The following is a 12,500-nucleotide window of genomic DNA, read 5'->3' on the forward strand; positions in this document are numbered from 1 at the left end:
TATTGTTTCGTCTACTAGGAAACAGATTTGCCACTTCAATTGAATTATTAATAATAATGATATAGTCTGTATACTGTTTATTTACACTAGCGTAAAAAAACGCTTGGCACAAGTGTCCGCATTATGCTATAGTTCACCGATGTCAATGGAACAGTTCGTAAGGACACTTTCGTGGCCAGTCGCTCAGTGTTTAGTAACATACAGTGACTACACATGCAGCCTCTTAATAAATCGTCCCAAATTAATTACACTGATCCTCGCAGACTTAAAACAGAAGGTTAAGGAATTCTACCTGCTGTTACCACAGACCTCTTACTTTGCTCCACTTGCTTCGCATAGTGAATAAAGAACACCTCGGATGACTACCAGCCGGTATACAAACATGGATGTTCAAAGTCCATGTAATTTAGGAAATATTATGGAAGAGGCAACTTTCCTCATATCGTGACTAACGGGTGTACTGTCTGGATCCGTTCTGCGAATAACACGGGTGATTTTTGCCCTTAGTTATGGATAACTTTGAACCCAGGGTTTCTCTATCCTGCCATCAAGTCTTTAGTTCTATGAAGATAGACCTTTAGGCACTCCACTGAACATAGAGATGCATCTTCCTTCAGAGGGCAGATTCTCTAGGGACACCACCTGTTGGTGGGTAGTTTGTTCCTGGTAAGAAATGTAGACAGAGCCATTATTTCACTACTCTGGCCCACAAAGCAAGTACAAACAGAAATATGACTTGAATTCAAAACCTTCTAAGCTCATTCCTCATTGTTCATTATTTATACACAATGAAGAATCATATCTAATGACCATGCAAAGGGTCTTTGGAGGCGCTGAAGGGCTAAGCCCAACATGGGCGTTTTTAATTAATTAAGAATGTCGTTAGAAAGATCGACCTGTAAGGCATTTGGTATCTGACTTGTCAAGGCAGGCTTGAACAATAGAATTGTGTTTGCTGCTGAACCTTGCTCATGAAGGTGAATGAAGAATGATAAATAGGAATCTGTTGAGATTTCTTTTGGTTTCTTCGCCTTAACAAAGGATATCTATTTCTTCCCTGAAGCCTCATGTCTTCTGGTTTCCTCCAAAAGTCTAAACTGACTTTTAACACCGAATCTTTCTCTCATCGCTAAGGAGAGAAAATCATGAGATGTAGGTTCCGTGTTTTCTGCGATGGAGCGAAGACAGTCGACTTCTGTACTCGCTGAGACAGGGATAGATCCGGTAGCGGTACGAATTTTAGTCGTAGTTCCAATGCCAGAGGGAACCACACACTATTTGGCCACTTGTGGGCCACTTTTGCTGCTTTCCCTTTGAAGGATCTCAGTATATCGAGAACCTTCAAATGGAGGTTGTGCAGAGGGAACAGATAAATATTGGACCATCCGTTCCAGTCTAGGGACATAGCATCCACTGCCCCCGCTAACGGATCCTCGTATGGGGACATGTAACAATCTATTTTCTTGTTGTCTTTCGTTGCAAAGAGGTCTATCTGTAGCTCCGGGACTAGGCTCAAGATGAAGGAGAACCATCCTGCGTCAAGGGACCATTCTGAATCTATAGGTGTAAACCTGGATAGAGCGTCCGCTGTTTTATTGCGGAACCCTTGAATCTGAACTGCTAACAGGTGCCATTTCTTCCATTCCGCCAAACGGAATATGGCCAACATGACTTGTTGGATTTGAGGTGACCTCAACCCTTGTCGATTCAGGCATCTCACTATCACCTCGCTGTCTAGAAAAATTCTTATGTGGGTCGAGTGGTGAGGAGACACTTTCTTTAGTGTCAGAAGAACTGCCATGACTTATAGAAAGTTGATGTGAAATGACATGAAAAGCTTGGACTAAGCTCCTTGGACTCTCCTCTGATGAGAGTGACCTCCCCAGCCTTCCTTTGAGGCGTCTGTATGGATAGTTACTGATGGGGGAGGATGTTGAAAAAGTATTGATCTCTTCAACTGCTTAGTATTGGACCACGGCTTGAAAAGCGTTCGCAGTCGAGTCGGTAGAGGTCTTATTAGATCTCTTCGCGCGCTAGATGCGTATTTTCTCCAGACTCCTGTTACATCCTTTAGCTGTGCTCTTAGCACTAGGTCTGTTATCGTAGCAAACTGTAGAGAGTCCAGCACTCTCTCCTGTTTGCGTTTTGAAATCCGTTTGGATTTCAAGAGTCTCTAGACAGATCCTGCTATTTCTTTCCTCTTCTTCCCAGAAATGGAAAGTCGATGTGACTCCAAATTCCAGTGAATTCGCAACCACTGAAATTTTTGAGCTGGAGAAAGTCGAGACTTTTTTATGTTGATCTTGAATCCCAGATGTTCCAGGAACTGGATCACTATCTTAGAATCTTGCATGCATTCTGTCCTGGATGCTGCCCACACCATCCAGTCGTCCAAGTAGGATACTACTTGGACCCCCTTTAGGCGTAATTGATGGACGGCTGCATTCGCAAGCTTCATGAAAATCCTTGGGGCTATGTTTAGCCCGAAAGACATGGCTCTGAAGGCGTAGAGTTTTCTATGTAACTTGAAGCCTAGGTAGGAGGAGAGGTGATGATTAATTGGAACGTGCCAATAAGCGTCAGACAAGTCTATAGAAAAAGCATATGCCCTTTTGGGCAGTAGGGTCCTTATGTGTTGAAGTGTGAGCATTCTGAACTTGAAGTTCACTAGGAACTTGTTGAGTGGCGACAAGTCAAGAATGACTGAGTTTTTCTGAGTCCTTCTATTGAACAAAAAACAGCCTTCCTTGGAATTTGATGGACTTAACTTTCAGGATTACTCATTTGTCTAAGAGCTCTTGGACATATTCTTCCAGAACGGGGTTTGACTGTTGGAAGAATTGAGGAAATTGAGATGGAGGACTGCTCCAGCTCCAACATAGTCCATTCTTTATTAGGCTGTGGGCCCAGGGATTGAAGATCCAGCGATCCCTAGATTGCTGTAGTCTCCTGCCTACTGGAGGTATCTCACTTCTGCTGTTGTGGACCTGAGGCCTTGCCTCCTTGACCGCGTCTTCCCCTGGATCCCCTTGCTCTTGAAGGGCGTCTAGAAGAACCTCTGGCTGTTCTTCTAGATTTCGCACGAAAGGAAGAAGCCTGCCTTTCGAAAGCTGGGTTAAAAACTGACGACTGTTTCGCCACTTGTTGAGGTACCAGCTGGTACGTGGTGGGAGGTTGTGCCACTATCTGAGGCACCGTGGTCACAGGAAGTTGTTGTTCTTGTTGTCGGTAGGGCTTAGCCGGCCGAGAGGATGGCCTAGGCCTTTTTGCCATCTTCTTGGGTTGGGGACCCTCATCTGGAGAAGACTTTCTCTTAAGATCTAAACCTCACTTTTTGAAAAGGTTCCTATTTTCTTTGGTGGCCTTGTCTACTAATTATTTAACCACTTCATTTGGAAAGAGGTCTTTACCCCATATATGAGAGGATATGTCTCCTCAGTTCGTGCCTCACAGCAGCCGAGGCGAACACGAACTCTCTACAGGTTCTCCTACCTTTAATAAAGCTATAGAGATCCTTCATAAATGTAGCCAGATGGGATTTGGCCACTACCCTGAACTTTTCCTGGTTCTTGGGGTCACTTGCCAACGTTTCTAATGTCGTTTGCAACGACTTCAATGCTGCAATTCTTTTCTTCGTTTCTTGCACTCTGCACAAGAGAACATCCCACAGTTTTGGAAGTTCCTCACCAAACTGACGTTCAGCAATATCAGCTTCTAGCTTCCCGACTGAGAAGGTAAGGTGGACGTCCTTCCAGTCTTCTTGGTCCAAGGGCAAAGTCAGAGATAACGGCTTGCACTCCTCCAAGGAGGGGGTATGGTGTCCCTGCCTCCACCGCCTTTAAGGCTGCCTTATATACCTTTTCCATGAAGTAAAAGACTCTGGTTGGAGAGGCCACAAAGGAGGGAAGCTTCTTAGTCAAGGCTAGCACCTTTCAGTTCGTGAAGCCCCTCTCTTTCATGGAGCCCACTAGTAATGCCTGTGCTTTACTATGGTCAAAAACTATGACCTCCTTCGGCTCCGTCTCCTCCTTTGAGGCTGGCTCCTTCCTAAGACGGACATACCTGTTCGGATGAGAATCTTTGTTTGGCCAAAATTCCACTTATTCCAGGGTAATTGCTCCCAACTTTTGTGATATCATGATCTTCCCGGTAGTCATTGGTATGTGTTCGGCATACCTCCAAGGATTGGTGTCGGAGCACAAGGAAGATCCTTCACGTTGAGTCGCTTCTGGGGCTCACATGATGCTGCAAGTCTACATATCTCCAGTTTCATTGCAGCTTCCTTCTCATCATTCTTTCTTTGAATTTGTTGGATCATCTCAACAATAAAAGAAAGAGTCCTTCCCAGTTCATCTGGAGTAGCATATGATGTAGAGGGAACAGGTTCGGGGTCCGTTACCGATGTAACAGACACCTCGTCGATTTCTTCCTCTTCTACTTGAAGAGCCTGAGGCAGCTCCTCCTCCTGACCTTTTCCTAGAAGGTCTTTCTCTGTAGAGTCTGACACCTCCGACATCCTATCGTCCAATTGGATGTCCTGAAGGGCGGCCAAGACTTCAGAATCTACCGGATACTGGGCAGTTGGTATCTCCACCTGAGGCTGAGGAATGTCTGCATCAGCCGATGCTTTAGGGAAAGGGTATGCCATCAGCTTCTCATTTGGAAGGTAGGGGCTTGATGTGTTTTTCTGAAAACAACTCACCCAGGTTCGTAACTTTTCCCTGGCAGCATCCCTTGACTCTGTCGACTTAGGATTGTCAAAAGCCTCGGCAATCAGGTTACACCATACAGTACAAACCTGAGGGTCCCAATACCGGAGATCACCTCTGGAGGCTGCGCATGCTGCGTTCCTCCTGCAAAACTGATGTCCACAGAAGTTCTTACTGCGGATATTGCAGAACATACTCACACACTTCGGATGGTCCTCCTGTAAAGAGAAAAAAATTCCATGAGTATCAAGTGAAGGCTTTTCACTTATATTGAAACATGTAGCTTACACAGTAAAGCTATAAAAGAAAGAAGGAAAGGCACATACTTGTATTTCCTGCCCAGCCAATTGCTGTAACTTCCCAAAATATTAAAACTAAGGTTAATTGTATTCTAGAATACCTTATGTAATTTTCTAAACGGAAATTTAAGGTGTATTTCACACCTTGAAATAAAGTTTTAATATACGGGATAAAATGAATACAAAAAGAACTCACTTTTTACATATTGTATGGTCTCAACAAAAGGCTGTACAAGATAACTTTAAGTATGTTGGAAGAACTTTCGTGTTACAACAAACTCTGTACTGTAGTTATTAATGCAGTGTGTACTACACCTCAAATATAGTAACTACTGTACATTGCATACTGCTGTGCCGGCCAGCACATGCCTGGACGGGCCGGCCAGCACATGCCGGATGGCATTACTCCCGTATAGTTCAATGATATACTACCTTTAACTAATAGTCGGAAGGTCACTGGTTCGCGAATGTGTGTCGGCCGGCAATGATTGCCGGTCAGCAGCTGAAAACACTAACATCCAGATGCCAGCTGCTAATCGTAGTGGCCAGTAGATTTCAGGCTGTGTTTCCACTGTCAGCAGGCAAAGGTAGCAATACCCATGTCTGCTGACAGTGGCTAAGAACCAAAGAACTTCCATCTCCCCGAGCCGGCAGCCGGGGTAGGGGTACAATCACTAGTAAGAGAAACAGTATGGATGTAAGGTTATAAGGCTGCATTGCCATACAACCTTCCATCCAGAAAGAGTGAACTTATGGAAGGGGAAAATGTAGCATTCAGGCTTCCAAAGAATCCATAGCCTACCGGACTCTACCGGCAGACATGGAAGGGAGACCAAGGGAGGTCTGGGACCCACTATGCAAAGAATAAGGGGTCTCTGCCAGCCGACACATAATTGCCAGCTGGCAGAGATCTGAGCCGGTCCTCCATCCTAACCTACACTAGGTACGGAAATAGGACTGCGGCCAAAGGATAATAAAAGAGAGAGAGGTGGGGAAGGGATATGCGTCCTAAAAACTTCGTTCTAGCATGAGACACACTCAGCAGTTAGGGAAGCTCATCCTAACCTAGAGTTGTCTATTAGGGAGGAACACTGGTAATACTTGCTATCCTCCTACCAACCTGAACAAAGTTAGGTGAAGTTATTTCGCCGGGCAACGGAGAAAACTAATTCTCCAGCTCAAGAAAAACAACACAGGACAGTCTGCTAGACCACTAGAGGACGAATCGTCTCATACAGAATCCTTCAAACATGGACTAGGGAGGCAAAGCTTCCTGTATCCGCCCCTAACCTAGCAAAGAAGACTCATTCTCTATGATAGGAAGAAGACCATAGACTGGAAACTCTGATGTTTTGCCCTAACCCAAAAACCAGTCACTCTGGTTATCAGGTCAGGACAGACATATCTTAGTATAGTTATACCTGAATTATTATACAGATAGAACCACTAGTATTAAGCCTAAGGACAATCAGGGATGTGCGAAAGTATACTACTGTACCTAGGTTACTAACTTAGGTGCGATGAGAATTGATTACCTAATTCACCGAAACTCTCTCGTGTACAATCTTAGAAAGAACATTCAACAACATCTTACATGTATAAAATATTTGCCAATAGCTTCAATAATATACCACTCGGAAAAACTTATATCATGCATGAAATTACTAGGGCCAGACGCCTAGGCTACTAAGCCTCGTGAAGGACAAGATCGGTTACCTAAATCACCGAACTAAAAACTAAGGACATTATACAAGCATTCCTAGAGGAGCTAAATAGGTAGATTATTAAAGCAAAACAAACCGGGAACGTCGCTCTAGCTAACTAAATGACCCATTAATAGCGAGAGATAGCATCCGGGATGCTTACAGTAGGCGAATGCACTTTTTTACGTTAATATCACTTTTGATTTATTTCAGAACGGCAAGAGGTTACATTTATACATAGTAAAAATGATACTCACCTTTCCAGAGGCAGAAAAGGCCGGAGAAGTCATCAAAATTTTAAATCAAATCTAAAATAACGAAAGAACACAAGGGAAAACACCGAGTAGTAGAGCTACACGAAAAGGAATAAAGAGGGCGAAACCGCCTTCATCTGATATACACTGGAAAAACAAAATAGGAGAGATGCCTCATGAGTGGCTCTCTTTTCATTCTCTTTTCAGATTCTGGTCATTATAACCCCTCGAAACGTTAATACTGTTCGGGTTAAAGATAGCTATGTGACGTGTCAAGAATACGTCCTCTGATATTATACGATATCCCTGTGAGATTATTTAAGGATATTTGCTCCTGGAGTTAAAATTCTGGATACCTTAAGGTAAAATTTTCTGGGAATATCACTGTAGTCAAATATACCCAAGGAAGCTACCCTTTAGGAACTTCCATCAGGACAACATAGCCTGAGCCCATATATATATATATATATATATATATATATATATATATATATATATATATATATATATATATATATATATATATATATATATATATATACATATATATGTATATATATATATATATATATATATATATATATTTATTTTTTTTTCTATATATATATATATTTATATATATATTTATATATATATATATATATATATATATATATATATATATATATATATATATATATATATATATATATATATATATATATATATATATATATATATATATATACATATATATATATATATATATATATATATATATATATATATATATAGATATATATATATATATATATATATATATATATATATATATATATATATATATATATATATATATATATATATATATATATATACACACACACACACACACACACACACACATATATATATATATATATATATATATATATATATATATATATATATATATATATATATATATATATTACCTAGATCTAAGATTTCTTTGCAAATCCCCTTACAACGTGTTTCACTTATAGCTAAGATAACCAAACGATATTTCAAAAAATAATCCTCCACTTGTCATAACTTCCCTATCTGATTCATAGGTCTAACATTGCAATTAACAATTTTCTATTTTTCTTTAGAATTTTTAAATCGTGAAGTTTTTACCGCCTTGCTACGCAAGGAACTCGGGGCTATTTTGTTATTTCCTCTTTCCTTGTACCGACTAAATCCAAAGAGGATTCATTGCCTAGATTCATCAAAGGATAGCCAGTTCCTTGTGATGTGCAGGGTCTATCTAATTAATGCAAGAAACCCCTGCCGGTTCATACTAATTTTAGTAAGATCATCCACCAGGCATTGAGAGTAGAAGCCGAAGCATCATCTTGTGTCTTGCCTTAAATCCAATCTGTCACCACACAGCCAGCTACTTCCTCGAGATTTACGGAGTATTTCCTCCACACCCAGGTTCTCTTTACTCCCCTAGCCTAATCTACTGCTTAAACTCTCATAAACGTTTGCAAACATGGATTGCTAAGATACGCTGCCTAGCACAGTATAGATACACTGCCTAGCACGGTACCAAGATATACCGCCTAGCAGAGTACTAAGATATACTGCCTAGCAAGGTATATAACGGCTAGCATGGTATATACCGCCTAGCACGGCATATACCACCGATTATTGTATATACCACATAGCATATTTCCATACCGCTTATCACAGTGCATAACGCCTAGCACAGTAAACTACTGCTATGTAATTGTTCAGTGGCTACTTTCCCCTTGGTAAGGGTAAAAGAGACTTTTTAGTAGCTTATTTATATTCTTGTTTCCCTTCCTTACTAGGCTATTTTTCCCTGTTAGAGCCTTTTAGCTTATAACACTCTGCTTTTCCAACTAGGGTTGGAGCTAACTAAATAATAATAATAATGATAATGATACTACTACTACTACTACTACTACTACTACTACTACTACTAATAATAATAATAATAATAATAATAATAATAATAATAATAATAATAATAATAATAATAATAATAATAATAATAATAATACCGAAAAAAGTAAATGACCCCGGAGAAAGAATTATTAGCATTAACCGGAGCAATAATGAAACCTTTTGAAAAGGTTTATTGAATAATATTACAGAAGAATTTGTTTATTTATCTAAAGCCTAAATTGAATAATATATGACAAGTCCAGTAAAAATAATAAGGTTTAGAATGATATATGGAAGATAAAAAAATTTCAATTACTCGTTTTATCACATTTTTTTATTGCAATAATCGCTTCACAACTGTCTTAGGAAACCAAAGAGCGTTAGGTATCGACTCAGCTGTTGATATACTGGCAGATCATAATCTTAAGAAAAGTTTAGTTCGTCATAAATTCAAATCTAGTGGCAATGGTTGCAAGAGCCAATGAGACTTTCAATTACGGAAAAACCTCCTTCATCCACTTCAACTGCCTTAGCCATATGTTTTAGAAGACTAATAGAGAGAAATAGATATTGCAGCCGGTTTTGTTCCGAGAGATAATGTGCAATCTTTTGAATACTGTTTAATTTTATGATCTTTTCTTTCTTGCATAAATTTATCAATACATCAATAACCTATTCTTCAAAACAATGATCACAGGCACATTAAAGAAAGATCAAATATATATTTTCGAATCAAGAGCTTACTTGATTTTCTCAATTCCTTATATTTGTGTTTTTGGAATTATTAAAAAAAAAAAAAACACGATAGAAATAACTGGAATTAATAACACTGACTGGATTTGTTCCTCACAATCTGATAAATAATAATAATAATAATAATAATAATAATAATAATAATAATAATAATAATAATAATAATAATAATAATAATACTAATAATAATAATGCTTTACTGTTAGACAGACATTTTGACAATAAGTGGTCAATTTGAGTTAAATATATATTGATGGCGATGACAAAAGTTATTTTGATCGATCAGTATGTCAGAGGGATATTTGTTTTTGGTGGACCGAAATAAATAACGTTAATTATGACAATGAAACACTTACTAGAAGTGGTTGGCTATGCATTGGTCAAATCAGGTTTTCCTTAATCAATATGTTTTTTTTTTTTCAAAATATTATCATTTACATTACTATCATTGAGGATCGACACGAAAATTCATGACTTTAGAGAGTTTTTCGACAAAAGAGTTTTCATTTTTTCATTCTTTTATATGGGACAGAGGAAAGAGAGGCTGATCACGGATTGAACTACGGCCAATTTATGTTTGAATTTTGATGGTATATTCATAGACGGTCTTTATTTCACACACCCAACGATATGCATGGACTTGCATTGTGTCCTGTTATATACTGTAGACATATAGATACCCCTATAGTTGTTGATATTCAACAGGAACGGGTGTAAGCCTTCACAGAAAAGAATGGTCATATATTATCGTAAAACAAAAGGAGTATACTAATGTAATATTGATATTATTATTACTAACCAAGCTGCAAACCAATTTGGATAAGCAAGATGCTATAAGCCCCAGGGCTCCAATAGGGAAAAATAGCCCAGCGAGGATGAGAAATAAGGAAATAAATATATGAGAACAAGTTAATAATAAATTACTCTAAAAACAGTAACATCGTCAAAACAGATATGTCATATATAAACTATAAAAAACTTAGGTCAGCCTGTTCAACATAAAAGCATTCGCTGCGACATTGGACTTTTGAAATTCTACTGATTCAACCACCCGATTAGGAAGAACATTCCACAACTTAGTCACAGTTGGAATAAAACTTCTATTATAATGTGTAGTATTGAGCCTCATGATGAAGAAGGATTGGCTTGCCCGTCTAATATTACAAACAGGATAAAGTTTCTGTCCAACAAATTCAAATGAAAAATAGCAGTTGAAGACCAGAAAGGAGAACAATACTCAAAACAAGGTATAATGAAAGAATCAAAACACTTCCTCAAAATAGATTGATCACCGAAAATCTTGAAAGACTTTCTCGATAAGCCAATTTTTTTGTGCAATTGAAGAAGACACAGACCTAATGTGTTTCTCAAAAGTAAATTAGCTGTAGAGAATAACGCCTAAAATTTTAAAAGATCCATAAAAAGTTAAGGAAATATTATCAATACTGAGATCCGGATGTTGAGGATCCACTGTCCTTGACCTAACAAATCACACTGAGTTTTGTTAGGATTCAACTTTATACCCCATAATTTGCACCCTGCACTAATTTCAGCTAGATCTCTATTAAACGATTCACCAACCCCAGATATACATTCATGGGATGGAATTGATGCAAAGAGAGTAACATCATCTGCATATGCAACAAACTTGTTTTCTAGGCCAAACCACATGTCATGTGTATATAATATGAAAAGTAATGGGCCAAGAACACTACCTTATGGGACACCAGATATCACATTCCAATACTCACTATGGTGCCCATCAGCAACAACTCTTTAAGATCTATTACTTGAAAATTCAATAATAATGCTAAGAAACAACACACCCGTTCCCACCTGTTTGAGTTTGAAAACAGGGGCCTCATGATTAACACGGTCAAAGGCAGCACTAAAATCAAGGCCAATCATACGAACTTCCTTACCACAATCAAGGGATTTCTGTACAGCATTGGAGATTTTAAGAAGGGAATCACATGCTCAAAGGCCTTTACGAAATCCAAATTGTAAAGTAGGGAATAGATGACTACCTTCAACAAACCTATTAAGACATTTAAAAAACTAGAAAATATTGAAGTTATGAAAATTGGGCAATAATCAGTTGGACTTGAGCTACCGCAAACACATTTGCATAGAGGAGTAACATTACCAATTCTCCAATAAGTGCTAAAAGCTCCTCTTTTTGCTAACTTGCGTAAAATAACAGATAACTTTGGAGCTAAGAAATCTGCAGTCTTTATAAAAATCAGAGAAACAATACCATTTGGTCTACACTTCCATAAGCACCAATGTCCATCAACAGACCTTTAGTCTCACGAAATCGAAAAGCTAAACTACTTAATTTAGCCTCAGGAAAACAGGAAAGAGGAAGTTGAAGCGAGTAATTAACAGATAGAGTAAAACCCAGTCGTGATAATAGATAAACTGATATAATCAAACAATAGGGATAGTGCTGTTAAAAACTCTTTAGATGTAATATACATTATTATTATTATTATTATTATTATTACTTACTAAGCTACAACCCTAGTTGGAAAAGCAGTATGCTATAAGCCCAGGGGCTCCAACAGGGAAAATAGCTCAGTGCGGAAAGGAAAAAAGGAAAATAAAATATTCTAAGAAGAGTAACAACAATAAATATCTCCTATATAAACTATAAAAACTTTAACAAAACAAGAGGAAGAGAAATAAGATAGGAGAGTGTGCTCGAGTGTACCCTCAAGCAAGAGAACTCTAACCCAAGACAGTGAAAGGCCATGGTACAGAGGCTATGGCACTACCCAAGACTAGAGAACAGTGGTTTGATTTTGGAGTGTCCTTCTCCTAGAAGAGCTGCTTACCATAGCTAAAGAGTCTCTTCTACCCTTACCA

The sequence above is a fragment of the Palaemon carinicauda genome, chromosome 7, assembly GCF_036898095.1.
Source record: "Palaemon carinicauda isolate YSFRI2023 chromosome 7, ASM3689809v2, whole genome shotgun sequence".
NCBI classification, from domain to species: domain Eukaryota; kingdom Metazoa; phylum Arthropoda; class Malacostraca; order Decapoda; family Palaemonidae; genus Palaemon; species Palaemon carinicauda.